The sequence below is a fragment of the Takifugu flavidus genome, chromosome 21 (assembly GCF_003711565.1).
Source record: "Takifugu flavidus isolate HTHZ2018 chromosome 21, ASM371156v2, whole genome shotgun sequence".
Classification (NCBI taxonomy): domain Eukaryota; kingdom Metazoa; phylum Chordata; class Actinopteri; order Tetraodontiformes; family Tetraodontidae; genus Takifugu; species Takifugu flavidus.
Window position 1 is genome coordinate 2,435,093 of NC_079540.1, and position 13,937 is coordinate 2,449,029.

At 47.7% G+C, this 13,937-nt stretch overlaps 1 long non-coding RNA gene across 1 annotated transcript; it reads right to left on the bottom strand.

Moving 5' to 3' along the window:
- Positions 1-12,155: 12,155 nt before the first annotated feature.
- LOC130518232 (uncharacterized) lies at positions 12,156-13,705 on the bottom strand. Its single transcript, XR_008947967.1, has 2 exons — positions 12,935-13,705; positions 12,156-12,862 (listed from the first exon to the last, which is right to left on the bottom strand). It is a non-coding gene; the product is annotated as an uncharacterized LOC130518232 (long non-coding RNA).
- Between the last annotated feature and the right edge of the window lie 232 nt (positions 13,706-13,937).

Sequence of the window (13,937 nt, forward strand, 5' to 3'; positions counted from 1 at the left end):
TAGTCACGGACGTTTGTGTTCCTTTGACGCTCAATGGATAATTTTTTATTCTCACAAATGCTCTTTGTTCTATTTTGTTTTATTTCCCCATCATATCTGGATCTTGAACAGTCATTTCAGTCAGTACTCCTTCCGCCCACTCCTCCGGGAGAACAGCAAGGTGTTCAGGACTAGACGGGAGACGTAATCCCCCAGTGTGTCCTGGGCCCGTCTTGAGATTTCCTCCCAACAGGACATGCCTGAACCCCCTCCCCAGGGAGATGTCCAGGGGGAGCCTCTCGGATGTCTGAGCTTTTTAGCCTGCGTCTGAGGATTAAGGGGCTGGGGTCCAGCATCTGATGGGCTCTCTCTTCTTCTCCGTCCGTACCCACAGCTCATGATCACAGGTGAAGGTCTGAGCAAAGGTCGATCGGTAAACAAGTGATTTGCCCTCCAGGTCGTGATTTGCCAGAACAAACCAGTAGTGGAGGTGGAAAAAAAGATACAGAGGCTTTAAAACTAGAAATTTTGTCCTCTTTCCAATGAGTCTGTTGGGTTTGGACACGTGTTTTTTCTATTGTAAGTCATTTACTGGTGCCTGCCTTAACGCTAATTGGCTGCTCAGCAAATGTGCATTTATTCCTGGCACTATTCTGCTAATGAGAGGCCGCATTTCCCGGTACAAACACAAATGAACCAGGAGAAAAAAGAGTTGCTGAAATTAAAGGCAGCAACGCAGCCTTGCCCCATCATTTCTAGATATTATCTGTTCTACGGCCACAAAGTGATCAGCTTTACAGTTGAGTGACCACTGAAAGGTAAGGATATACCAGGAAATGGATATGAAGCATCCAGTACTATGGAACTCTGTCAAACATGCATTTAGAGTATTTTATGTCAGTGCCAAAATAACTATAAAATAACTTGCATTTAATTTTAGTGGACGTTATTGGACAGAGTGAAACAACCGCTTTCCTACATCTGTATTGCTTTTTAAGGGGTGCTTTCTTGGCCTTTTCTTCAACATGGAGATTTGATTTGATGATTCACTGCCTGTCCCCAAGATGGGGAGCAGTAATCAACACAATAAAATGCCAAGGGCCTCATGTTTAATGCCCATACATGTAGCCTTTGACTTCTATTCGTCTGCCTGAAATGACCAATACAGGCAAGGAAATGCATCAATAAAGGCATCGCTGGAGACGGCAGGTTTGACACTGTGGCATACTTGGATTACCGGCACAGCACGAAGTCACTCCTCATTCAGAGTCACTGTTGCTCCCCCGTTTGACAAATGTGCATGATGATATTTCAGTCGCACCGCAGACGCGTGGGCGTGAACTCCCGCGTTGGTGTCGCGCTGCCTTCAAATGCGTCTCAGACAATCGTGAAATTCACCCAGAAATTGTTGGGGGGAGAGGATGTGTGACGGACAAGGTGGTGTTTATGCCCAGATAAACGCCGCTGGTAAACGACTTCAGGGAACATCTGCTCGAGTGTTCCAGTGGATTAAAAAACAACTACAGCATTTGATAAACTCAGTGTGCATAAATGGCATAACAAGGACTGTCTGTGTGTTTCCTTTTTATTATTTTAATAGTGGCGCTGGTTATTGTGTATCTTTCTTGGAGAAATTTGACCAGTTTTACTGTTTTCTGAAGTTCTCTCGGGTCTCAGGGGGTTGACTGAGTACAGCATGTTTTCGGGGGAGAACGAACTAAGAAACACAGCCAGTTGCTCTAGATTAACAGAGGAATAAGGAGCCCGAGTTGTTTGTTTTGTAAGGATCGTTTGTAGGAAATAGAATTTTCGGTGACTCATGCAGGTCTACACGTTAATGACATCATCACTGCGGCGCATCGCCCGGAGGATCCGATCCTGCGAATAAGAGTAGTTTCGGCAGAAATGAAGATGGAACACATTATGTACGAAATGACAAAAAAGCTATTTCTTATCTCTAATGGAGACTAACCTGTTAAGCGCACGCAGGGCCGAGAGCAGCCATCAAAATCCTGCCGTCAAAGGAAAACACTCCAGACACAAATGAAGCATTTTCATTTCCATTCTGGCCGTTGTTCCGCGTTCAGGACGCCTCCGCCCTGCTCCTGTGAGTCGCTTTAGATGGGCTGGGATGGTGAGCCACTGCAGAGCAAATTGAATGAGAAAAGGTGTCTCTGCAGACCCGAGACTTTAAATGGGCGGGCTAACTGTCTGTCAGAACATTTAATGAAGAGTGTCCCCAAACTCAGAACTCTTTTCTAGAACAGATACAAGTGGCGGAGAAAAGTGTCCTCTGTGCCAAAGAGGAGCAGAGAGCTCGGAGGACACATCCGGCCTCAGCCGAGACGTCTGTGGGGTGGTCTCGTGTGAAGGTGGTCTTCCTGGGCCTGGACCGGTTCGCAAGGTCCTTCTCCACCTCTTCTATGCTGCCACCACATTCTTCTGTTCTTCTGAACTCTCCAGTTCCACATTTCAGAGTGAAACAGCCAAGGCGACAACTAATCCTTCATTTGTGGACGGATTGTTGGACAAAACTCTTTGTCTTCTGAGAATCGGCATCCGGCTGCATGCTTTGGTTGGCCCGTGGATTTTTCCTCTTTCGGCGTCATTTTCATACACTTCTATATTTCTGGGTGCAACATCAGCCTCTGTGAAATGAAGGAAATGCAACTCGGCCGCAGCAGTAATAATCTGGCAACGGCAGCAATGAAGGTGGTGTGAAATAATTTAATTCACTCAGGGTTGTGAACCATTTCCCCCCCATCACCGCTGCAGAAAACTGTCCAAGGATGCATATTTACCCCATTGATGCATGATTAATAAACATAAAGCAACTGTGAGGAAGGAGCGAGAACGGGAGTAATTGAGAAGAGATGATTATAACGCTGCTCCTGAAAATGGGTACGGTGCAACTCATTCAGGTCAATGGCACGGAGAGAGCGTAATATTTACCAAAGGGTTGAATCAAAGAGGCGCTGAATTATTCAAGAAAGGGTCCAGAGATGAGACGGGTGGAGGACAGGACGCTGCACAGTAGATTTAAAGAGCCGCTATACTGAACCACTTTAAATGGATCTGAAAGAATTCATAAAAAACAAGATATTGATTAGTTCCAACCTAAAACGCTCATGGTACCTCCACCTTTCTAGCCGAGGACCAAGTGACCACAACAGCACCGTGTCTCAGCGTGTGATGTAGAGTGTCAGGCGTGTATGGAAATGTCACCCTCGGTGCCACGGTGAAATCAACCGTTTCTCTCCTGACTGTCCTGCGTCTGTCTCTCATCAGCTCCCTGTTCTGCTTCCGCTCTGGCTGGAAGCCTCCAAATATTCCAACCAATTTTGTCCACTCATCATGGAAGCCCGAGTCTTCCCATGTTTTCTTTGTGTACTTCGGCTAACGCCACTCCAGTCGTCCGGTGTCTCTCCATTCCACCGTCGCCGTGGTAATCGTGAGGCTTCCTCCCGCGTCAATTATTTCCAATTCCTCCCTGCCAAATTTAGTTGCTGCCAAGGCTAATAAACTAGCGGTGCAACATAATTAGCACCAGGCTATGTTCACACTGCTGTCGAAATTGAACTGATTCTTTTTTTCTTTTTTTTTTCATTCAAATGTGACCTGAATCTGCTTCTGATGGCGTGGACGGGGTGATGTACGGGGTTCCCTTCAGGAGCATGAGCTTCACACCACAGCCTGCAGACAGGCCACATGTAGCCCCGAGGTTCATCAACTTGTTGTTAGAGGATAATTTACAAAGTGAACCCATTTTTTTTCTTTTGTTTGTTCTTCTGCGCGAATTTCTGCTCCACAAACGTGCAGATGAAACATGGGACTTATCGCACGCACACATGCCTCGCACGTGCACGCACGCGGCGCCTCGCGGCCACGAAGCAGGAGCCAGCTCCGTAATTGCGTTTCCTTCCTGTCTGTCTGATTGCCAAAATGAGAATTTCAAGATGGTAGGCGTATGCAAATAACGCTGCGTGCGTATCTGAGAGGGGTTCTGCGGGACAGAGAGGAGGTTATCAGATGCCAGCAGAGCTGTGAGAGTGATTGCAGGAGCGTGCGCTGCAAGAGCGGGAACAATTAAAAAAGAAAGAACAAATCACACAAGTACACAACAGCAGGGGGAAACTGGGACGTTTGCATCCAAACTCTCATTTGTAAACACTTCCTGTGGGCTAAATACCAAACTCAGCTAATGTCTTTCATAGGGTACGTTGATAAGTGAGCTGCCCCCCCACCTTCCCCAGCATATGATGCCTCTCCTCCTCCTCTAGCAGGTCAGCCATCCCATCATATCAGCCTGGTCCTGGGGTCAGCAGCACAGGCAAACACGATGATATACTTTTTTGATATACTTTTTGGGACTAAATGTGGTGGCAGTTAAAATTTAATGGGATTTTACAATTAAATGCACTTAGAAATGAAAAAGTGCTTGAAGAGTTTGCAGATGTAGTCACAATTTCATCCAGCGGCCGCGCTGTTGATTGATACATATGTAGTCTAATTCTTTTAGACTTTCCAGACCCTCACCTCTGTTTTGAAGGAAGCCTTCTGAAGTTCGTGCCTCTTGTCCTTGCTAGCAACACCCTGTATTCAGCGCTGTGGTTTCATTCTTGTTCATCCTCTCATTTCAGAGTCTGATGGAGATCTGACTTGACCCAGGCCTCACACTCGGTGTGTGTGTCTTTCCCTCCCTCCCTCTCTGTGTACTCCTGTCACAGGTCACACGCCCTCAACACGTTCTCTGATTTTTCCTTAATGGCTGGCTTGTTTAACACCACTCTGTAGGTGCTCCGTTCAGAGGGGATAATGAGCACAGGTCAATTAGGAGGGGTGATAACAAGGCAAATGTGACACCTGGGGGCTGCTTGACTGTAATGAGATGTAGTGGAGAGAAAAAGAGAAGTGAGGGATGGGCCCCGCAATCACGTACAAACATACGGTTGGCTGGTTTATTTGCAAAACAAGCGAAATCTTTCACATCTTCCCATCAGTTTTATAGCATTTATCTGAATATTAGCAGTGTCACCATCAGTAAACATCATCAGTCTGTTCCATCAACAGCTTTAGTGGAGGTTTGACAATATATTCCTCATGTTCCGTATTTATTTCTGCCTTCTTGCTTCTGTAGAATAACCGGAGATCTTCATAAATGCTCATCAAAGCAATTTCCCCAACATGAAAGCCCAAACTCACCGGTACTGGAGGGTAAAAGGCACACAATGACGAGCTCTGTCTCATATTGTGATATTGATCCTGCAAAAATAGCGTTCTCATCGCAACAATCCAGTTTTTAAGGAAAGGGAAAAGCTCGCAAACAACTGGCTCTATCAGAGCTGCCGATATTTCGCATTTTATTCAGATGCTCCCGCAGCATAGATGGCGGGATGGCTTGTCTTGATCCGTATCATTTACTCATTTACTTTGTTTTGTTTTTTTGTGCTAGTGATGGTTTTGCTACCTGATTCAACCTTCAAAAAACTACCATCATCACAAAGTGACAGGTCCAAACAAAAGGTGCCACAAAGGTGTAAAAATGAAAAAAAAAGTTCTTGTGTGAAGCAAACAAGGAAACCTCACTGGTTTAAGTGTTCTTGTGGTGTCAAGGCCCAATCGGGAAATAAAGGCCCACCTGGTTGTCCAGACAAAAAAGATCATCCTCATCGAACTTAAAGGAGGACCTGGCCACAGCACCAACCCACCACCAGGGGGGTGTTGTGGTTCAGGGCCCGATGGATGGTGTAGACCACCGGGGGACTCCATTGACTCCTCCTGGCCACCACTACATTCACTTAAGGAGGAGTGAGGAGAAGCATCTTCAGATGTTTTTATCATAGAAATGGCGTCTGAATGTGAGACGCTGCCCTCCAGCTGTATTTATTTAAGGAAATGTCTTCAACACCCTGGGCTGCTGCTGAATCCAGGAGAAATGTGGTGCATCTGGACAACACACAGCTAGCTCCTGTGGGCAAAACCGAAGCGTTCCCATCTCAGAAACCATTATTGTATCTCTGGTGTGACTATTAGGCTCATTACTCCGCTCGGTGCCAAGTCTGGGGGAAAAAAACCTGGCACGACGAGTGTTTCAGAACTCTCTGCTGCCCCCATATTGTTTCGCTGGCCCGAACTGGAGGACTGGCAATGCTACAGTCACGTAGCGGCAATCGCATCGAATACGTGTCGTACAATAATTGCACCATCTTTTATCCCACCTGACACGGCAGGGGGTGCTTTTAATTGTTTCTTTTGGTGCAGACGTTTGGTCCCTGCAAGTGCCAGCGTGCCAGATGGACACGGCGGCCAGCACGCGGCCAGTTCGGCTTAATGACGCTTATCTGAGGAACAAACCAACCCAACAGATGCAGGAGCCACCGGCGGATGTTCGGGAGGCATCGTCGTCCTTTAGGAGGATTCAACATCTTCTGGACCACTAGCTTTTAATTAAAGTTTTTTTAATTGGCTTTGTTTCTTATTCCGTTATTTCTATATGATTTCCTCTTTTAGAGATGTCTGATGTGATGATCATTTAAAAATGGTGGCAACCACCTTTAAACTAACAGTACAGAAATGTTGTGGACAGAGAACGCCGCAACGTTTAAACGTCCTTTTCCGGGAACACAAATGCATCAGCAGGTGTTGTCGCTGGTGTTCGTAAAAGGCTAACGCTGGATCTTCACATTAATGACTCGCAAATTTTATTTCCTAACATGACAGGATTTCTCCTCACGCCACTTTTCAGTTTTACTTTTTCGCACATCACCCCACCATAAAGCAGCAGCACTATTCAGCTTCATATTGAATCCGAGCTGCTTTCAGGACAAAAATTAACACCATTGTGACGCTTGTTAAGTGTTAAGGGCCGAACCGAAGCGTGTGGCCCTTTATATCACGGACTTTAAATGTCAAAACATTCCTCCAATTACATTGTAAAACTCAATTTCTCCAATAGAATTCATCGGCTCGCCGATCTACGCGTGGCAGTTTGGAGTCTACCGGTCTCCACGGCGATATAAACTCCCAAGTTTTGGCTCCTACTTTCATCGGTGTGAACAGGAGTCACAACTGTCCCGGCTGACGTGTCCTGACGTGTCCTGACGTGTCCTGACGTGTCCTGACGTGTCTTGACGTGTTGAGGGAAACATAAAAAGACGTTGTGACGGATGCGACTTGAACACTCCATCTTCTCGACTTCACCTTCCAAACAAACAAAAAAAGACCTGTTGCTTGTTTGTCAATAGGATTTTGGTTCCACATCATGTTTCTTTATTCCCGGATCGCCTTCGGAATCTTTTCCGGGTCTCCATTAACATGTGGGTCTCTTCTGTCCTTTTTTCCAATCAGATCTTCCTTTTCTTTGCTCTGATCTACTTTCAGTCATCTTCACTGTCTCAAGGAAAAAAAAGGTGTCTATGAGTAATCAGTCACATGGTTTGTTCCATCCCACCTGAATTTTCCGGAGTTTCCTTATCATCTATCCAGGCTCTGTTGTCACGGTGGCTGTCAAGTAGCACCAAAGCCTTAGTAAATTAGCGCAATGCTAATCTAATGTGCAACAGGCTAATAGAAACTTACCCCAATGATATAAACAAGCCATCTGACCCAACTGTTCATTCACTTATACCAAAGTATTCCAAAACTGGGAAAAAATGAGTTATTGTTGTACCTTTTCTTGACTTGGCAGAATAACCCTTTTCGGACAGTTTGGCTCCATTAGAACCGAGTCTGATTATAGGAATGTTGGTTCTGGGAGCAAATGCGGGTCCGAGGCTCAGACAAAGGTTTGATTGTATATTTCCTATGTTACATTACAGCCTAACGAATGCTGCAGCAACAACCCCCTGACAGCCCGTTGATTATTCCAATCACGCTTTGGCTTTAATCAATGGCAGAAGGTCACACACACACACGTACACACACGCGTGCGCGCATACATGTACAAACACAGATCAGCCATGCGCATTTCCATGTCTGACATGCTGTAAGATAGACTGCACCGTGCTCTCCGCTACATGCACAGCACATGCTAATGTAAAACCAATAGAAAACACACACGTGCACGCACACACGTACACACATTATTGGATCAATGCAATATAACCCCAGAGATGAACCATATGGAACATCAATAGGCTCATCCATCACACAATCAGAGAAAATGGCAGGGTCACGTGTGTGTGTGTGTGTGTGTGTTCACATTTACTACATTTTGAGCACCAAGGTCTGCATTCTACTAGTGGGACTGTTTGGGGTTAAGGCATGCTCTTTAGGTTAGGGTTAGTTTTTAGTTAGGGTTAGTTGGGATGGTTAGAGTAAGCTGGGTAATGTATAATGTCTGTGGAAGTCACCACAATGGTAGGAGTGTGTGTGTGTGTGTGTGTGTGTGTGTGTGTGTGTGTGTGTGTGTGTGTGCAGACACTGATTACAGCCCTGAACGGGCACTTATCAACGTCACACATATTCAGATATGTGTTCTTTGTGTTGCTGTACACTTTTGGTGCCGGCAGGACTCACTTTGGTCCATTCACGGCTCATAATTGCTTTTATTGCAGACATAAAAATGATAATTAACTCTTTTGCAGTTCATTGTTCCTGTGACCCCCTGAGACTGGTGGCGAAATGACCTTTTCATTAAAGCTGCATCAGCAGCAATCAAAACAATGCTGCCCCGCAATGCGAAAGGATGACGATTAGCTCGGACGTTTGCCCACTTTGTGATCTGAGGGGTCGTGAATCACTGCTGAGGTGGAAACCTGGTCCAAAGAAGACTCTTTATATTATGCAGAGCGCTAACTCTGATTAGCGACCGTTTGAAGTTCATGTGTATGTGGACAAATTTGAATTGTTTCTATATCAAAACCTGGAAAAATATCTGAGCAGAGGAGAAGTTTTAAACACACATTTTGCGCAGTGCACATTTTCCTCCCCCAGCCACTGATTAAAAGCCCTAACGAGTCGTTTCTCATAAAACGGCACGTCTGATTTGATTTTAAACGGCACATTTGATTCTGCATCTTTGCCTCATCAGTGGGGGTGTGTGAAGACTTTAATTGTCTCCGAAGATGATTTGACACGATTGTCTCCGTCGCCGGCGCTGCGCATTTCATTTGAGAGAGGAAACTTTGTTATCACACGTCCTGTTGGAGCCAACATGCTAGCTAGCATGAGGCTACTTAGCAGGCGGAGTTGAGCTTGTGGCGGGTTGTTGCTGAAGTTTGACAGCTCCATCCACGTGCACAAGCCACAAGACATGGCCACAGGAAGTGAACCAGAACCCATTGCCGAAAACATCACGGGCAACTTCCTGTAGCCTCTGAGACGCCCCAGTGAGACGGGCAAATAATTGGAAAAACAAGTTAAACACTGGGATGGATTCAGTGTTGGAAGCAACAGGGAAACTGAATTATTATTGATTTCACAGCAGTGGTGCACATCAATGAGCCCCCCCCCCATTAAATGACAATTAGAGATTGGTTGGTGCGGTTTGACTGCGCGACACTTTATTTGCACTGACGGCTGCTGCGGAGATGTTTAGAGTTTTTCTGCGACCGAGCGATTTATTTTGCACCCCTGTGTCTGTCGGGCGGGGCCGCGATGGTTCTCGATGTTCTTGATTCACCTGTCAATCAACCCTCAGATCTCCACCTGTGGTCCTGAGCTGTTGGGCAGCGACCAAAGGAGCGGCTTAAATGAACCACTGCTGTCAGGTGGCACAGGAAATGCTGGAGGGACGACAGGAGCAGGAGGGACAGGGGGACAGGGGACACCTGACACCTATATAACGTCCCCGCCCTTCTAATCGCCCGTATCGACTCCCCCCACATTGAGCAGAATGTAGGAATTGCCACGTCTGAGGCACCGGTGCACCCGCCGTGCCCAATTCAATTTCCACGGAGACCCTCGTTCGAGCTATGCTGCACGTTTCCGTGGTAACGAGGCACAAAATCTGGAGTTGTTTGGTACCCACGACTTGCTGGGCAACGCTTTCAGCCACGTTTTAGCTCAGGCGTTTCCGCACAGTAGCGGCCTCTTCGCTCCAAACACCAGGACGGGAGGACGGGAGGACGGGAGGACGGGAGTCCTCCTAGCTTGACTGGTGCATTTGCAGACACAGGTGACATTATTCCAGAGGCATCAGTCAGACAGTCGGGCTGTTGCTGGTCTGGGCTGCCTGTTTCTATCCCCACTGTCCTCATAAATGAAGAGTCCAGCAGCTCAAAGTTTCTCACGACTCTTATGTACGACAAACGAATCCACGCCCGGCTACGTTAGCATCGGTGGCTCTGTAGGCCGCTCCCGTCCTCCACAGCTCGGGCGCCACCTCTGTCAGCAGACACAGACGAGAGGACGCAGATGGTTGATGTCCTCCTGCCAAAGACCTGCAAAGCGTGGAAGAGATCGCCATGACCTTTCCAACCCAGATAAGATACGAGACACAGACAGAGACACAGACAGAGACACAGATAGAGACACAGACAGATAGAGACACAGACAGAGACACAGACAGAGACACAGACAGAGAGACAGATACACAGACAGACAGAGACACAGACAGAGAGACAGATAGAGACACAGACAGAGACACAGACAGACACAGACAGAGACAGACAGAGACAGAGACACAGACAGAGACACAGACAGAGAGACAGATACACAGACAGACAGAGACACAGACAGAGAGACAGACAGAGACACAGAGAGAGAGACAGATACACAGACAGACAGAGACACAGACAGAGAGACAGACAGATACACAGAGAGATAGAGACACAGACAGACAGAGACACAGACAGACACAGACAGAGAGACTCAGACAGAGAGACAGACAGACAGAGACACAGGGACACAGACAGAGACACTGAGACACAGACAGACACAGCCAGAGACAGAGACTCAGACAGAGACACACGGAGACAGAGGCACAGACAGAGGCACAGACAGAGGCACAGACACAAAGACAGACAGACAGAGGCACAGACAGAGACAGAAGCCTCTGTCTGTGGCAGCAACCCTCTCTCACTGCTATTTAGGCTGTTTACAGCTCAGCTGTCACATTTTTATAGAAATGCAGCTCAGGGTGTCGCTAACGCTGGACGTGAGGCTAATGTTAGCATCGCCTCTGAGTCACTGCTCTCTTTACGCCCCCCTGCAGGTGCGTCTTCTCATCCAGCCTCGTCTGACTTCCGGGGCATTTCTTTAGCTTTTCTTATTTCTCATTTCGGTGTGGACAGATTTGAGAGGTGGCTGAAACGCAGCAACTCCTGAGTTAGGCTTTGATTTAATGTCGAGACCTTCTGGAGGCCAGTCTGAGACGAGGTCGAGTTTTGGTCTCAGACGGCTGCAATTGTTCTGCTTTTAAGTGTCCCTCCAGGGGTCGCCACCGTGGATCCCCCCCCCCGATCCTCCCCTCTCAAACCAACTTCACGGCTGTCCTTTGTCCATAAATCTCCTCTCTGGTCCTCCTCAGGCCTCCCATCTGCCAGTTCCATCCCAGCATCCTTCTACTGACCTATGTCCAACCTCAGGACATGTCCAGACCATCTCAGTCTGGCCCCTTGGGTTCACCTCCAGTCCCCTCCCCCGGCCTGTTTAAAAGATCTTTGAAGACCTTTAAATCATCATCAGCTGGGGGACAGAGCTCAGTAGTTCAGTGAAACTGGTCGTCCAGGGGTTAAATTAGCTGGAGGGACACTTTTGGTCGAGCCCTCGTGGCGTCCTGGAGCATTTCTGCTGTGTTTCCACGGAGACGGCTGGCCGCCATGCTGCAGAGCCCAATAACAACCACGTAAGGGCCTTCAGCGGGACCAGCCCGGCCGCTCCGACTGAACCAAACTGGGCTGTTTCTCCAAATGGACCCAGGGCGTCTGCAGGTGGGACTAATTGTCTTCTTCTTCTTTTAAAACTCCCCTTCCTCACGTTTCCTAACTCTTATTCTGGTTTTCACGCCTCACCTGTCCCGAACTCCTCCCCCCCCGTCCCGCCGCGCTCTTTCTTTGGCCTTTTTCTTTCCTTTTCCTTCTCCCACCCCAGACGGGCGCTCTCCGCCATCTATTTTTAAAGAGGGCTGATTGTTCCAGGAGAGACTGAAATAGCAGTTCCAAAACTTTTCTCCAAAACAACTTTTCCGCCACAGGAGGCTCTCCGGAGGTTGACGGTTCAAAAACACGGAAAACTTTTATCCTGCCGCGAATTCAATCTCTCGTTTAATTACCATTTATTATTATTTAATGCTTGAATTGCAAATTTGAATGGAAAGCATGCTAACCGCACGTTAGCATTTCTCCGAGGGCGTCGACGGAGGCGTTCGTGCAGAATTGGATTTAATGATTCTGGGGTCAAATGGGAGAGAAAAGCTGGTTCCTCTTGTGCACCGTGCACACGTGCTGGTGCACGTGCACGTCTGTGCATGACCCCGAATAGAAAACAATTCAGGATAAACATTTGGGATGGGAACTGTTGCCTTAAATGGGATATTGTTGATTGTTTTTTAGTGTCGGTTTTGAAATCTCGAACACATAAAAGGGAATCGTCTGTTCATGGAAGAACTCAGACAGCTCACACGGAGTAAACACGGAGTAAACACGGAGTAAACACGGAGCTGGACGGATGCTGCCGCTCCGCTGCCTTTTTTCTCCTTTATTTGCAGAGTCAACATTGGCGCTTCTGGACGCGATCAGATCTCCTAGTACGAGCGAAGAGTCAAACTGTTCCCATGACGAAGGAGCGTTGGCTGCCAGTGTTCCGCAGTGTTGGACACCGATGAAGCGCACATTTGGTGCTTGTTGGGATTGTTTACTCCGTGTCTCAGAATAGTCCAATTTAATCCCTGCTGCCATTGAAGTTCTACATTGGAAGCAAACGACGATTTGGTCCAGTTTATCTGCAAAATAGGCAAAAAAGAAGTGATTCTTTATTCTGTCTTTGATTTGGCTTGTCAAAAATCCGAGCGTACCCGAACGCCTCACCACTTAAGGCTGTGTTTGAGCAGACTGTTGTGGCGTTTGTGGACCCTTTCTTCAGGATTCGCTGGTGGCGCCGTGGCCTCCGGTCGCCCACGTGCTCGGTTCCTTCATCGCCGTCGGAGGAGGAGTTGGTCCAGAAACTGCCATCTTTCTGGGGACGCCCCAGTGGGAAAAATGAAGCGAGCCCTTCGGAAATATGAATTAAGCAGTCGGCGTGTGGAGATTAGGAAAAAATGAGGCTGTCAGCAGGTGAGAAAAAGTTGTTGGAGGAGGAAGCGAATGGGATCGAAAAATTATTAGAGAATTAGAAAAGAGGACGGGGGGGGGGGGGGGGGGGGGTCCACTGGTATATCTGCTCTGTCATCTTGTCCTCACTCTTCACCCTCCTGTTTCCTTTTGAGCCGACTTCCTCCATCCGTCACTCCTCTATCTCCCCCTGGCTCCTTCCTAATGCCCCCCCATTCCTCATGGCTCGTTATCATTCCCGCCGCTCCCTCTCTGTTTCCTTTATTCACTCTTCACTCCCGCTGATGCATTGCCCCCCCCCATCTCGGCGCTCTAAAACACCTTCAGTGCTGGGACCGCTCTAGTTCACGTCGCTGCTTCCTAATTTCTATTTTTCCCTTTTCTCCGTCATGCTCCTCCTTCGTCTCTCTCCATCTTTCACCTCACCTCCTCTTTCCCTGCTCTTCCCTTCCCAAATGTCTCTCCTCCTCTTCTCATCCGCTATCATCACTTAAGCGTTCCCTTTCAATTGCAAATTCTCCCTCTCTGCGCCTCTCTGAAAAGCTTACTGGGCTTGATTGGGCCTTCGGGAAGAAGGGGGGGGACAGCCTGAGAACGGTAGCTATGGATGCGATGCTAACTGTAGGAGAGGCGCCGCAGACAGCAGCCAAACACAGCCGTGGTTCCCAGGCTAACAGGCTAATCTGCCAGGTGTCACCGATCATCGGCACAAACCAAAATGTTCTGTTCACGTTCCTCAGTGTTTTT